Source organism: Aotus nancymaae, unplaced genomic scaffold (genome assembly GCF_030222135.1).
Source record: "Aotus nancymaae isolate 86718 unplaced genomic scaffold, 86718_ANA_hifiasm-v0.15.2.pri h1tg000003l, whole genome shotgun sequence".
In the NCBI taxonomy this organism is placed as follows: Eukaryota; Metazoa; Chordata; class Mammalia; order Primates; family Aotidae; genus Aotus; species Aotus nancymaae.
In genome coordinates this window covers 75181006-75196554 of record NW_026988414.1, presented here as the reverse complement: position 1 = coordinate 75196554, position 15549 = coordinate 75181006, and the positions used below count along the sequence as shown (strand labels likewise).

General features: G+C 42.1%; 1 protein-coding gene across 2 annotated transcripts in view; it reads right to left on the bottom strand.

Annotated features, from left to right (window-relative positions):
* SCAPER (S-phase cyclin A associated protein in the ER) overlaps nucleotides 1-14614 on the bottom strand; it is a 522830-nt gene extending 508216 nt beyond the window's left edge. The window contains exon 1 of one of the 2 annotated variants that reach the window (XM_012457694.2): nucleotides 14573-14614. The gene's annotated coding sequence lies outside the window, so the exon portion shown is untranslated. The remainder of the gene's footprint in view (nucleotides 1-14572) is intronic. The other variant, XM_064382920.1, reaches the window with a different exon arrangement.
* Between the last annotated feature and the right edge of the window lie 935 nt (nucleotides 14615-15549).

Below are 15549 nucleotides of genomic sequence, written 5' to 3'. Positions count from 1 at the left end.
CATCTATAATAGATGCAGAAAAAGCATCTGACAAAATTCAACATCCTTTCAAGATAAAAACTTCCAACAAATTAGGTACATAAGTAATGTAGTAATAAAGATCACAGATGGCAAGCCCACAGCTAACATTATACACAACAGTGAAAAGTGAAAAGCTTTTCCTCTAAGACCAGTAACAAGACAAGAATGCCATCTCATCCAGTTCTATTCAATACAGTCCTGGAAGTCCTAGCAAGGGCAATTAGTCAAGGAAAGAAATGGTACCCAAGTTAGGAAAAAAATAAGTGAAATTGTCTGTTTGCAGATGACATGATCTTATACACAGAAAACCCTAAAGACTCCACCAAAAACTGTTAGAACTAATAAATTCAGTAAAGTTGTAGTATACAAAATCAAAATACAAAACAGAAAAATCAGTAGCTTTTCTAAACACTAACAATAAACCATCCAAAAAAGAAATCAAGAAAACAATCCCATTTACAATAGCATAAAAGACAATAAAAGGCTGGGCACAGTGGCTCACACCTGTAATCCCAGTATTTTGGGAGGCCAAGGCAGGCGGCTCACTTGAACCCAGGAGTTCGAGACCACCCTGGGCAACATGGCGAAACTGTGTCTCTACCAAAAACACAAAAACTGGCCAGGCATAGTGGTGTGCACCTGTAGTCCCAGATACTCAGGAGGCTAAGGTGGGAGGATCACCAGAGCCTGGGGAGGTCAAGGCTGCAGTGACCTGTGATCATACCACTGCACTCCAGACTGGGTGACAGAATGACATCCTGTCTTAAAAACAACAACAAAAATAACAATAATAAAATACTTAGGAATAAATCTAACCAAGAAAGAGAAAGATCTATGCACTGAAAACCATAAAACATTGACGACAAACCGCAAATAACACAAATAAAGAGAAAGACATCCCATATTCATAAACTGAAGAATTAACATTGTTAAAACATCCATACTACCCAAAGCAACCTACAAATTCAACATAATCCCTATCAAAATTTCCATGATGTTTCTCACAGAAACAGAAAAAACAATATTAGGCTTGGCAGAGTGGCTCATGCCTGTAATCCTATAATCCTAGCACTTTGGGAGGCCAAGGCAGGCAGATCGCTTGAGCTCAAAGTTTGAGACCAGCCTGGGTAACATGGAGAAACCCCATCTCCACCAAAAGTACAAAAAAAACTACAGGTGGTAGCACACACCTGTAGTCCCAGCTACTTGGGAGGCTGAGGAGGGGAGCTCACTTGAGCCCAGGAGACAGAAGCTGCAGTAAGCTATGATTGTGCTACTGCACTCCAGCCTGGGTGACAGAGTGAGACCTCATCTCTAAAATTATTGATTTTTTTTAAAAAAAGAATAAGTTCTGAAGTTAGATGCAAATCCATATCCGAAGACTGTCAATTACAAACTACACAGTCTTTAGGTAAATTCTTTAACATTTTTGAGCCTCAGGGTACACAGCTATAAAATAAAAGTAAAAATAGCTACTTTGGGCCAGGCGCCATGGCTCACACCTGTAATCCCAGAAGTTTGGGAGGCCAAGGCGGGCAGATCACCTGAGGTCAGGAGTTCAAGACCAGCCTGGCCAACATGGTGAAACCCCGTCTCTACTAAAAATGCAGAAATTATCCAGGAGTGGTGGCATGTACATGTAATCCTAGCTACTCGGGAGGCTGAGGCAGGAGAATCACTTGAACCTAGGCGGCAGAGGTTGCAGTAAGCTGTGATCAAGCTACTGCAATTCAGCCTGGGCAACAGAGCAAGACCCTGTCTCAAAGAAAAAAAAAAATCTACTTTGTAGGGTTATTTTCAAAATCAAAGAAAGTAAATGTGAAGAAATGTTTGATGGAAAACAACCAGCACTCAATACTTGGTAGCTGTGCACCACAAGGATTATGGGCAATTTTTTTCTTTGTTATTTTCTGATTTTCTGATATATGATTGTACTGCACTGCAATTACAACTTTAAAAACGTGTAATGATTTAAATTTAAAGTACTTCCAAATTACAGATTAAACTAGGCTGTGACTTAAAATTTTTCAGTCCAGAGTTCACAAAAATCTAATTACAGGCCTTTTCCTCCAAAGAGGAAAAAAAAAAGTTATTTCAAGATTGAATTATTGGCCTGGCACAGTGGCTCACACCTATAATCCTAGCACTTTGGGAGGCTGAGGCAGGCAGACTGCCTGAGCTCAGGGATTCAAGACCAGCCTGGCCAACACAGCAAAAACCCATCACTACTAAAAATACAAAAAAAAACTGGGTGTGGTGGTGTGCACCTGAAGTCCCAGCTACTTGGACGATGGAGGCACGATAATTACTTAAACCCAGGCGGCAGAGGTTTCAGTGAGCCAAAATCATACCACTACACTCCAGCCTGGGCAACAGAGCAAGACTCTGTCTTGGGAAAAAAAAAAAAAAAAAAAAGACTGAGTTGTTATTTCTTTAGTCCCACCAGATACTGATTAACTTCAAATCCTTACATCACTGCGTTAAGTACACTACTGTTCAATTAGGCACCTAACAGATTATTGTCTCTTCTGTGAACTGAGTCAATAGTACTTAAGATGCATGACTTTTTTTTTTAGATAAATTCCAGATATTTCCAGGTGCTCTTAGGTAAACAGGTACTACAATCCAATAATAAACATAAGTAGAAGATGTATATTTCACAGTAGACTACCATAAAGGACTTCTGGGGAGCAATTCACTTAATTATATGAATAAAAAGCCAATAGAGAGCAAGCAAGAGGAAGAATAAGCACCCATGTCAGATTAAATAGCACCACTATATCAGGTTAAAAGGGTTATGTTTTCATTTCTCCAAAAAATGTACATGAATGGCTAATACACATATGAAAAGATGTTGAAATCACTAGTCATTAGGGAAATACATACCAAAGTCACAATGAGACATAACTTCATACCCACCAAGATGTATAGAGTCAAAAAGACAGATAAAGCAAGTGTTGGAGAAGATGTAAAGAAACTGGAATCCTCACACACTACTGTGGGAATGTAAAACAGTACAGCTGGTTTGGTAACACTGTGGCAGTTTCTCAAAAAGTAAAAGATAAGTTACCATATAACACAGAAATTCCATTCCCAGGTTTATACTCAAGAGAAATGAAAACACAAGTCCACACAAAAACTTCTACAGGAATGTTCACAGCAGCAATGGTCAAAAAGCAGAAGCCATGCAAGATGTTCAGGAACCGATAAATGAATAAATAAAACGTGGTATGTCCAAATGATGGAGTATTATTCATCCATAAAAATGAAGGGCTAACACGTGCTATAACATGGATGAATCTTAAAAACATTACGTTAAATGGAAGAAGCCAGACACAAAAGGTCACATTTCATATAATTCCATTTACGTGAAATGTCCTGAATAGGCAAATCCATAAAGACAGAAAGTAGACTATTGTGTGGCTGGAGCTGGAGATAATATGGGAAAGTGGGGAGGGAGGCCAGAACGAGAAATGGCTGCTAATGCTTATGGGGTTTCATATTGGGGTATTGAAAATGTTCTAAATTGATTGTGGTAATGGATGTACAACTCTGTGAATACATTAAAATCACTGAAGTGTACATTTTAAATGGGTCAATTTTATGGTATGTGAAATATATCTCAATAAAGCTTTAAATTAAAAAAGAAAGCAAGCTATGTCCTAATCCAAAATGTCCAAAATTGGAATCATTCGGTTACTACCCTCACGATATTTGCCATAACTAAGTACCACCTATATAATAATTTACATAATTATCTGTAATACTATTTTAAATGTTAAGACACAAAAAAATCTGGCTATGGCAAATATTGGTGTGATATTCAAATGAAATTTGAGAAACTCGGGGCTGCAAAAAAAACAGTAGCCACGCAGAAAGTGGAGCACCCAAAAAAGGAATAAAAAAAAAGGTCGGTAAACAGGGAAAGAACACTAGGTTTGGCTGAGCCCAAAGTGTCTAAACAAGTTCCTGCCTTGTTCAGAACTGAAGTCTCAATTGTCTTATTCTGCTCTGCAATCCCAAAGTATCTATAGAGATGCCTAAGGATCCTAGAGATGGGAATGTAAAGATGGGCTCAATTTCTCTTCTTTTTTTTTTTTTTGAGACAGAGTGCCACTCTGTTCACCCAGGCTGGAGTGCAGTGGCACCATCTTGGCTCACTCCAACCTCCTCCCAGTTCAAGCAATTCTCTGCCTCAGCCTCCGGAATAGCTGGGATTATAAGCACCCACCACCATGCCTGGCTAATTTTTGTATTTTTAGTAGAGATGAGGTTTCACCATCTTGGCCAGGCTGGTCTTGTAACTCCTGACCTCGTGATCCACCTGCCTTGGCCTCCCAAAGTGCTGGGATTACAGGTGTGAGCCACCATGCCCGGCCTCTCTCTTTTCTTTATCCAAGTTTGAGTATACAGGTTGTAGAAGGGCAAGGAGTAAATGACAGACCCAAAGTAGTGATATACCTAAGCCTGCTGGTAGCACTACTCTAAAATATAGGGGCCCATCTAACTGAAGCCAGGATAGTACATCTATGAATTATCCACATATTGGTCAATAAATTGTAGAAAAAAATGAGGTTTGCAATCACCATTCCTCTCCAGGGTTCACAAAATCTATCACCCATGTTGTTGCCTTTTCCAAACTTTAAGAAAATCTGAGTATTCCCTTTCTCTGTCTGATACTTTGATGTTGTTGTAGGAATACTCAAAAACTACCAGTAACTGCTCACATCTTTGCTAAGTGGAAAATAAGTGTATAATGGTAAAAATGAGTAGTTTGAAGAGCAATATAGACATTTTATAATTCTAAGTTGTTTACTAAGATTTTCAATTCTGATTACTTCTATATATACTGCCATGAATATGTCAACTAAGTCATTTATTTTCTCTCATGAATGTGGCATGCTCCATTGAAAATACCGAAACTTTCTCTTTTTTCCAATACTGTATTAAAAGTAGGGCTAATGCATACTAAAATTTGACAAATGAAATATGATGTCTGAAACTTGCTTCAAAACAATTCAGTGGGGAAGTAATTTTTATGGAATAATACTGCCCATGTATTACATATAGGTAATTTTTTAAATTGATACATAGCAGTTCGTACTATTCTCTTTTTCATATGTTTCAAAACGACATAAAATGAACATATTACTTTAAGAAGTTATCACTTGAGCAAAACTTCATGAAATCTTTAGTGTTTTATGTCACAGAAGATAAAGCCTTTCCATAAATAATTTCTAATCATTTTTAAGGCTAGCTCCATCACTGAACTGCAGATCTTTTCACTCTTTATATTTCACAAGACCTATAGCCAATAAGTGAAAGCCAAACATGTTTGTGAAAAAGGTCATCTACAAATGCACCATGGAATACTATGGAGCCATAAAAAAAAAAAAAAAAAAAAAAATCATGCCCTCTGCAGCAACATGGATAGAGCTGGAGACCACTGTCAAGTGACTTAACATGAGAAAAGCAATGAGAGTTAAACACCAAATACATGATTGTAAAGTTGTGAACAACAGACACTGGAGATCACTAGACCATAGACATTGGAGATCACTAGACCGAGGGGGGCGTGGGCTGAAAAACCACCTGTTGTATACTATGCTTATGGCCTCTGTGATGGGAAAGTTGGGACCCCAAGCATCAGCATCAAACAATCTACCCATGTAACAAATCTGCACATGTACCCTTTATAATAAAAGTTAGATTTTTTGTTAAAAAAAAAAGGTTATCATCCAACAGAAACTGCAAACAGAATTTTATTAATGATTTGATTTTTGTTATGCCAGCCATTTACAGTTTTCTCTTCTATAATTTCAGAAATACCAATTCCACAATGGATATCAGATTGCACCATTAGACAGAATTATAATAAACTTCCCCCTATATAATACCACCACTTTCTAAGTGTTTAAAGAACATTTATTTGCAATTCCCAAAGAAGTTCTGTTTCTCCTTTAAAACTAGTCTGGGGATCCAAGATGGCCAATTAGGAGCAGCTCAGGATTGCAGCTCCCAGCGAAAGCGCAGAGGGTGAGTGGACACTGCATTTACAGACAGATTTTTATTGCCCAAAGACCAGGAGATTCCCAGGCGGAGAAGCCCCACGGGTTGCCAGCGGGGCTGTTTTGGCTGGCAGCCTGGCCGTTTTGGCTGACGCCCAGGCATGGCGGGTCTCTGCACAAAATACACGGGTCCGGGCGCCATTTCAGCTGGTGATTGGAGCTCCTGGGAGACAGACTCGCCCATTCAACTGATAAAAAAGGGGACTGAAACAGGGAGCCAGGCCAGGAGATTCCCGGACAAAAAAAATGCCACGAATCTCAGTCGTGGTGGGTCACTGCACGGGAAATCACACAGATCCCGGCGCCTTTTCAACAGGCAACTGGAACACCTGGGAGACAGTCACACATTCAACTGAAAAAAAAAAAGGGGAGGTCTAAGGCAGAGAGCCAGGTGATCAGCTGGTCCCACCCCCACAAAAAAACAGCAATATGAAATGCTCTGGATTGAGAGTTTCACAGCAAGCACAGCTGAACCCCAGACGGTCCAGCTCTGTGGGGGAGGGGCATCCACCATTACCAAGGCAGTCCACCACTACGGAGGTAGTCCACCATTGCTGAGGCAGCCCACCATTAGAGAGAGTCCGCCATTATAGAGGTGGGCTACCATCGTGGAGGCAATTCTAACTATACTCGTATAAACAAGACTGCAGGGAAGTTCACACGGCAGCTTGGCGGAGCCCACAGCAGCTCAGCAAAGCCTCTGCAGGCAGACAGTGAAAAGGCTGCCTCCTCACTGGGCAGGGCAGCCCTGAAAAAAGGCAGCAGCATGACAGAAACTTATAAATAAAGCCCTAACTGCCTGAGACAGAGCACCTGGGGAAAAAAAGGGGGGGTGGTTTATGATTCTGCTGCAGCAGATTTAAACGTACCTGCCCAGCAGCTCTGAATGAACAACAGAGCTCACAGCTCAGCGCTTGAGCTCCTATAAAGGACAGACTGTCCCCTCAAGCAGCTCCCCGACCCATGTATATCCAAAGAGTCACCTCATAAAGGAGAGCTCAGACTGACATCAGGCGGGTATCCTTCTGGGACAAAGCAGAAGAAACTGGCAGCAACCCTCACTGTTCTGCAGCCACTGCAGGTGATCCCCAGGCAAGCAGGGCCTGGAGTGGACCTGAGCACTCCTACAGCAGAGAGGCCTGATTGTTAGAAGGAAAACTAAGAAACAGAAAGAAAGAACTTTATCATCAACAAACTGGACATCCAATCAGAGACCCAATCTGAAAGCCAACAATTACAAAGATGACAGGTGGATAAATCCACAAAGATGGGAAGAAACCAGCACAAAAAGGATGAAAACACCCGAAACCAGAACGCCTCTCCTCCTACAAGGGATCACAACTCCTCACCAGCAAAGGAACAAGGCTGGATGGAGAATGAGTGTGATGAATTAACAGAAACAGGCTTCAGAAGGTGGGTAATAAGAAACTTCACTGAGCTAAAAAAACATGTACTAACCCAATGCAAAGAAACTAAGAACGTTGAAAAAAGATTTGACAAAATGCTAACGAGTATTAACAACTTACAGAGGAATATAAGTGAATTGATGGAGCTGAAAAACACAACACGAGAACTTCGCAAAGCATACACAAGTTTCAACAGCCGAATTGACTAAGCAGAAGAAAGGATATCAGAGGTCAAAGATCAACTCAATGAAATAAAATGAGAAGGCAAGATTAGAGAAAAAAAGGGTAAAAAGGAATGAACAAAGTCTCCAAGAAATATGGGACTATGTGAAAAGACCTAATCTACGTTTGACAGGTGTACCTGAATGTGACTGAGAGAATGAATCCAAGCTGGAAAATACTCTTCAGGATATTATCCAGGAAAACTTCTCCAACCTAGCAAGGCAGGCCAATATTCAAGTCCAAGAAATACAGAGAACACCACAAAGATATTCCTCAAGAAGAGCAACCCCAAGGCACATAATTGTCAGATTCACCAGGGTTGAAATGAAGGAGAAAATGCTAAGGGCAGCCAGAGAGAAAGGTCAGGTTACCCACAAAGGGGAAGCCCATTAGACTCACAGCAGATCTCTCAGCAGAAACCCTACAAGCCAGAAGAGAGTGGGGGCCGATATTCAACATCCTTAAAGAAAAGAACTTTCAACCCAGAATTTCATATCCAGCCAAACTAAGCTCCTTAAGTGAAGGAGAAATAAAATGCTTTATGAACAGCAAGTACTCAGAGATTTCATCACCACCAGGCCTGCTTTACAAGAGCTCCTGAAAGAGGCACTACACATAGAAAGGAACAACCAGTACCAGTCACTCCAAAAACATACCAAATGGTAAAGAGCATCGACACAATGAAGAAACTGCATCAACTAACAGGCAAAACAGCCAGCTAGCATCAAAATGGCAGGATCAAATTCACACATAACAATATTAACCCTAAATATAAATGGACTAAATGCCCCAATCAAAAGACACAGACTGGCAAATTGGATAAAAAGCCAAAACCATTGGTGTGCTGTATCCAGGAAACCCATCTCACATGCAAGGATACACAAAGGCTCAAAATAAAGGGATGGAGGAAGATTTACCAAGCAAATGGAGAGCAAAAAAAAGCAGGAGTTGCAATCCTAGTCTCTGATAAAATAGACTTTAAACCAACAAAGACCAAAAGAGACAAAAAAGGATATTGCATAACGGTAAAAGGATCAATGCAACAAGAAGAGCTAACGATCCTAAATATATACACACCCAATACAGGAGCACTCAGATACATAAAGCAAGTTCTTAATGACTTACAAAGAGACTTAGACTCCCACACAATAATAGTGGGAAACTTTAACACCCCATTGTCAATATTAGACGGATCAAAGAGACAGAAAATTAACAAGGATACCCAGGAATTGAACTCAAGCCTGGACCAAGCAAACCTAATAGACATTTACAGAACTCTCCACCCCAAATCCACAGAATATACATTCTTCTCAGCACCACATCACACCTACTCTAAAATTGACCACATAATTGGAAATAACTCAGTAAATGCAAAAGAATGGAAATCATAACAAACAGTCTCTCAGACAACAATGTAATCAAGTCAGAATTCAGAATTCAGAAACTAACTCAGAACTGCACAGCTTCATGGAAACTGAACAACTGGCTCTAGAATGTTGACTGGATAAACAATGAAATGAAGGCAGAAATAAAGATGTTCTTCAAAACCAATGAGAACGAAGACACAACATACCAGAATCACTTGGATACATTTAAAGCAGTGTCTAGAGGAAAATACATAGCAATAAATGCCCACATGAGAAGCAAGGAAAGATCTAAAATTGACACCCTATCGTCAAAATTGAAAGAGCTAGAGGAGCAAGATCAAAAAAACTCAAAACCTAGCAGAAGACAGGAAATAACTAAGATCAGAGCAGAACTGAAGGAGATAGAGACACAAGAAAAAAACCTTCAAAAAATCAATAAATCCAAGAGCTGGTTTTTTGAAAAGATCAATAAAATAGATCACTAGCCAGATTAATAAAAAAGAAAAGAGAGAATAATCAAATAGATGCAATAAAAAACAATAAACGGGATATCACCACAGATTCCACATAAATACAAACCATCATCAGAGATTATTACAAACAACTCAATGCACATAAACTAGTAAACCTGGAAGAAATGGATAAATTCCTGGACACTTGCATCCTCCCAAGCCTGAACCAGGAAGAAGTCGAAACCCTGAATAGACCAATAACAAGGGCAGAAGTTGAAGCAGCAATTAAGAGCCTACCAACCAAAAGAGCCCAGGTCCAGATGGGTTCACAGCCAAATTCTACCAGACATACAAAGAGGAACTGGTACCATTCCTTCTGAAACTATTCCAAACAATCCAAAAAGAGGGAATCCTTCCCAAATCATTTTATGAGACCAACATCATCCTGATACCAAAACCCGGCAGAGACTCAGCAAGAAAAGAAACCTTCAGGCCAATATCCATGATGAATATACATGCAAAAAATCTTCAATAAAATACTGGCAAACTGATTGTAACAGCACATCAAAAAGCTTATCCACCATGATCAAGTAGGATTCATCCTGGGGATGCAAGGCTGGTTCAACATATACAAGTCTATAAACGTAATTCACCACATAAAAAGAACCAAAGACAAAAACCACATGATTATCTCAATTGATGCAAGAAGGCCTTCGACAAAATTCAACAGCCCTTTATGCTAAAATCCCTCAATAAACTAGGTATTGATGGAATGTATCTCAAAATAATAAAAACTATTTATGACAAACCAACAGCTAATATCATACTGAATGGGCAAAAACTGGAAGCATTCCCTTTGAAATCTGGCACTAGACAAGGATGCCCTGTCTCAACACTCCTATTCAGTATAGTATTGGAAGTTCTAGCCAGAGCAATCAGGCAAGAAAAAGAAATAAAGAGTATTCAAATAGGAAAGGAGGAAGTCAAATTGTCTCTATTTGCAGACGACATAATTGTATATTTAGAAGACCCCATCATCTCACCGCAAAATCTCCTGAAACTGATAAGCAACTTCAGCAAAGTCTCAGGATACAAAATCAATGTGCAAAAATCACAAGCACTCCTATACACCAATAACAGACTTAAAGAGAACCAAATCAAGAACGAACTACAATTGTTTTCACAATTCCTACAAAGAGAATAAAATACCTAAGAATACAACTAATAAGGAACGTAAAGGACCTCTTCAAGGAGAACTACAAACCACTGCTCAACGAAATAGGAGAGGACACAAACAGATGGAGAAACATTCCATGCTCATGGTTAGGAAGAACCAATATCGTGAAAATGGCTATACTGCCCAAAGTAATTTACAGATTCAACGCTATCCCCATCAAGCTACCAATGACCTTCTTCACAGAACTGGAAAAAACTACCTGAAACTTCATATGGAACGAAAAGAGAGCCCACATAGCCAAGTCAATTCTAAGCAAAAAGAACAAAGCGGGAGGCATCACACTACTGGATTTCAAACTATACTACAAGGCTGCAGTAATCAAAACAGCATGGTACTGGTACTAAAACAGAGATATAGACCAACGGAACAGAACAGAGGCCTTGGAGGCAACACCACACATCTACAACCATTTGATCTTTGACAAACCTGACAAAAACAAGCAATGGGGAAAGGATTCCCTGTTTAATAAATGGTGTTGGGAAAACTGGCTAGCCATGTGCAGAAAGCAGAAACTGGTCACCTTCCTGACATTTTACACTAAAATTAACTCCAGATAGATTAAAGACTTAAACATAAGACCTAACACCATAAAAACCCTAGAAGAAAATCTAGGTAAAACCATTCAGGACATAGGCACAGGCAAGGACTTCATGACTAAAACACCAAAAGCACTGGCAACAAAAGCCAAAATAGACAAAGGAGACCTAATCAAACTCCACAGTTTCTGCACAGCAAAAGAAACAGTCATTAGAGTGAATTGGCAACCAACAGAATGGGAAAAAATTTTTGCAATCTACCCATCTGACAAAGGGCTGATATCCAGAATCTACAAAGAATTAAAACAGATTTACAAGAAAAAAACAAACAAGCCCATTCAAAAGTGGGCTAAGGATATGAATAGACACTTTACAAAAGAAGATATACATGAGGCCAACATACATATGAAAAAATGCTCATCATCACTGGTCATTAGAGAAACGCAAATCAAAACTACATTGAGATACCATCTCATGCCAGTTAGAATGGCGATCATTAAAAAATCTGGAGACAACAGATGCTGGAGAGGATGTGGAGAAATAGGAACACTTTTACATTGTTGGTGGGAGTGTAAATTAGTTCAACCATTGTGGAAGACAGTGTGGCGATTCCTCAAGGACCTAGAAATAGAAATTCCATTTGACCCAGCAATCCCATTACTGGGTATATATCCAAAGGATTATAAATCGTTCTACTATAAGGACACATGCACACGAATGTTCACTGCAGCACAGTTTACAATAGCAAAGACCTGGAACCAACCCAAATGCCCATCGATGATAGACTGGACAGGAAAAATGTGGCATATATACACCATGGAATATTATGCAGCCATCAAAAACGATGAGTTCGCGTCCTTTGTAGGGACATGGATGAACCTGGAAACCATCATTCTCAGCAAACTGACACAAGAACATAAAATCAAACATCGCACGTTCTCACTCATAGACGGGTGTTGAACAATGGGAACACATGGACACAGGGAGGGGAGCACTATACACTGGGGTCTGTTGGGGGGGAGTGGTGGGGACAGCAGGGGGTGAGGAGTTGGGGACAGATAGCATGGGGAGAAATGCCACATATAGGTGAAGGGGAGGAAGGCAGCAAATCACAGTGCCACGTATGCACCTATGCAACAATCTTGCATGTTTTTCACATGTACCCCAAAACCTAAAATGCAATAAAATAAATAAATAAATAAATAAATAAAAATCTGGAGACAACAGATGCTGGAGAGGATGTGGAGAAATAGGAACACTTTTACACTGTTGGTAGGAGTGTAATTAGTTCAACCATTGTGGAAGACAGTGTGGCGATTCCTCAAGGACCTAGAAATAGAAATTCCATTTGACCCAGCGATCCCATTACTGGGTATATATCCAAAAGATTATAAATCGTTCTACTATAAGGACACATGCACACAAATGTTCATTGCAGCACTTTTACAATAGCAAAGACCTGGAACCAACTAGGCGCCAGGCTGGAGTGCAGTGGAGTGATCTCAGCTCACGGCAACCTTTGCCTCCTGGATTCAAGCAATTCTTCTGCCTCAGCCTCCCGAGTAGTTGGGACTACAGGCGTGTGCCACCATGCCCAGCTAATTTTTGTATTTTTTTAGTAAAGACGGGGTTTCTACTAAATGGTAGAGGCCAGGATGGTCTCGATCTCTTGACCTCGTGATTCACCCGCCTCGGCCTCCCAAAGTGCTGGGATTACAGGCATGAGCCACCACGCCCGGCACATAAAGTATTTTTAATGCAGCTCAAGGGAGTGGGGAGAAAGGAGGAAAACAGCATTTGTTGAGGGAATATCATGGGCCAGGAACAGTTCTAAATGCTTTACAGACACCTAATTTATTACTATCAACAAATTTATGAGGTGGATATTATTCCTATTTTACAGATGAGAAAGGCTCAGAAAAATTAATTCGCCAAAAACAAAGGGTGGAGCTGAGATTTAAATTAAAATCAGTGTGCCTTCAAAGCTGATTACTTCTCCCACAAAGACAACCTTCCAAATCATATTAAAAACTAACTCCGATTGATTAAAAATACTAAGTCTTTAGTGGATATCATTCTTCAATAAGTGGCATAAATCAATTCGAACCCAACAAACTTTGAGGAAAAGTCATAGATAAGAGAAATAATACAAGGGACAGAACACCAGTATAGGCCTCAGTGGGACAGTGGTCAGACTATCAACGTTAGGTCAGAAAACTTAATCCCAGTTCTACCACTCACCAGCTGGTGATCTACAGCAAGTAACTTTTTGAGTCCCGGTTTCCCCATTCATAAAATAAGCATTACTCCTAGCCCATCCATCCTTCTACCACAGATTGTTTATGAAGATGAAAAGTTAATGATGAAATTAATCCATAAACTAAGACAAACTATAATTCATATAAGGAATTAGTATCTGTTCGGTAAAGTGACTACTAGTGAATAGCTATTTTCACGGAAAGTAACTTGTCACAAATAGAATAAGCAATGCAGTCCACCAGCAACAGGAAGCTGCTCACAAACCGGCAGCTCCATCTCAGCGGGAGCCCCTTGTCAGTTGCTTAGAGGACCAATTTTCTGCCAGCTTTCTAACAATCCGTTCCTCCCTGGTGCCGTTCCCACGAACGCGACTAGAGAACGGTGTAGGGGAAAGGCGCGAAGGAAGTGCGGGAAAAAGAGCGGTGACAGAGGCAGGAGGCTGGGTCCCACCACTCCCAGGTGCGAAGGGCTCTTCATCCCTCCAGGCCTCAGCGCAAGCACCTGGAAGACGGAGAGGCCATTCCCGCCCTGTTTCCTGCGCAGAGCTAAGAGCAGAGTCTCGGTGCAGGGAAAGCATGGTAAACCCTACCGGGATTGAGAGATGACGATGGCAATCACCTGTCAAACGAAGGGAGGCTCCCCCGGGAGCCCCTCGCATTTAAACATTCCAGAAGCCTCGTCACCCGCGGCCGGGGCAGCCCCGCACTCGCCCCTCGGACCGCTTAGTGTGCGGGGTCCCACGTCCCTCACACCCCTACTGAGCCCTCAGCGCAGGCCCTGACGCTGCTCACCCCCGCCCCAGCCCTCCCGAGGCGACTGCGGCTCCCCTCCCCCAGCAACGATCCCTGCCCCGCTCCGCCCGCACTCCCAGGTGAGGGGAGGGGGGTGAAAGGGCGTACCCCGCCGCCATTTTGTCCCCTGGTCCCCGCAGGCATTAAGACGGCCCGCGCCCCAGCCCGGACCCGCCCGGGTCTGCGCGACGCACGCCCCTCGCGGACACTCACCCGCGGCCGCCCTGTGCAGTTCGGGGCGGCTCAGAGCGTCCCGGCGGGAAAGGGGCGGGGCGGGGCGGGGCGGCCTCGGAGAGGCGGGGCGGCTTCACGGCGCACCACGTGACTCAACCGCTGCCGCGCGGCTCCCGGCTGCAAGCTCCGTGTCGCCCACGCGCAGGCGCACCCGGGTTCGCGCCGCCGGGGTGCCCAGGCGGGAGGTCGGAGGGTTGATTTGGTTCGTCTTCTCCGAAGCTGTTTCTTTTCCTAGGTTAAGCTCACACCGCCGCTTTTAGCCACACAGGTCCTTCTCGTACTCAATCTCTTCCCTCCGCCGGCCTTATCGCCACAGTCATTCCAGAGATTAAGGACTTAAGACGCGCCTCACGGAAATCTGTGCTGGTGAAAGCACTGGACGGGAGCACGCCCGGCGGCGCCGAGCGCAGCTAGGCCTCCGAGAAGCTTTATCGGGACCTCCTGCGTGCCATTCTTGGAAGGTCGAAGTACAGAGACCTAACGAATACGTTTCATCGACTTCAAAGACAAACACGTGATGAATTAAATACTTTAACATTTAAATCAGTCTGAACAAAATAGAAAAGAGATTCAGTGCAGACCATAATTATCAATCGAATATTCCCCGTCCCTTTTCATCCAGCTGGGAAACAGCTCCTTCCCTTCCCTCTCCCTCCTCACTCACAGTAGGCGGAAGTCCTGGACTCACAAGCGCTGCTAGGGCGGGAACCATAGGGTTGGCTAAATTCTGGCTCCCCTCCTCTCTCGCCTTCTTAGAAAATTCGCTGTTTCATTCATTCGGCAAACGTTTATTGAGCACATACTATATATCAGACGGTATTCTAGATGCTTGGAGTGAGCAAAATAAACAGCAATCTCTAAAAAACCTCCGACTTCTTGGAGCAGGGTGAAACCAGGCAAGTGTTAGATAATCAAGTTTAGGCCGGGTGCGGTGGCTCACGCCTGTAATCCCAGCA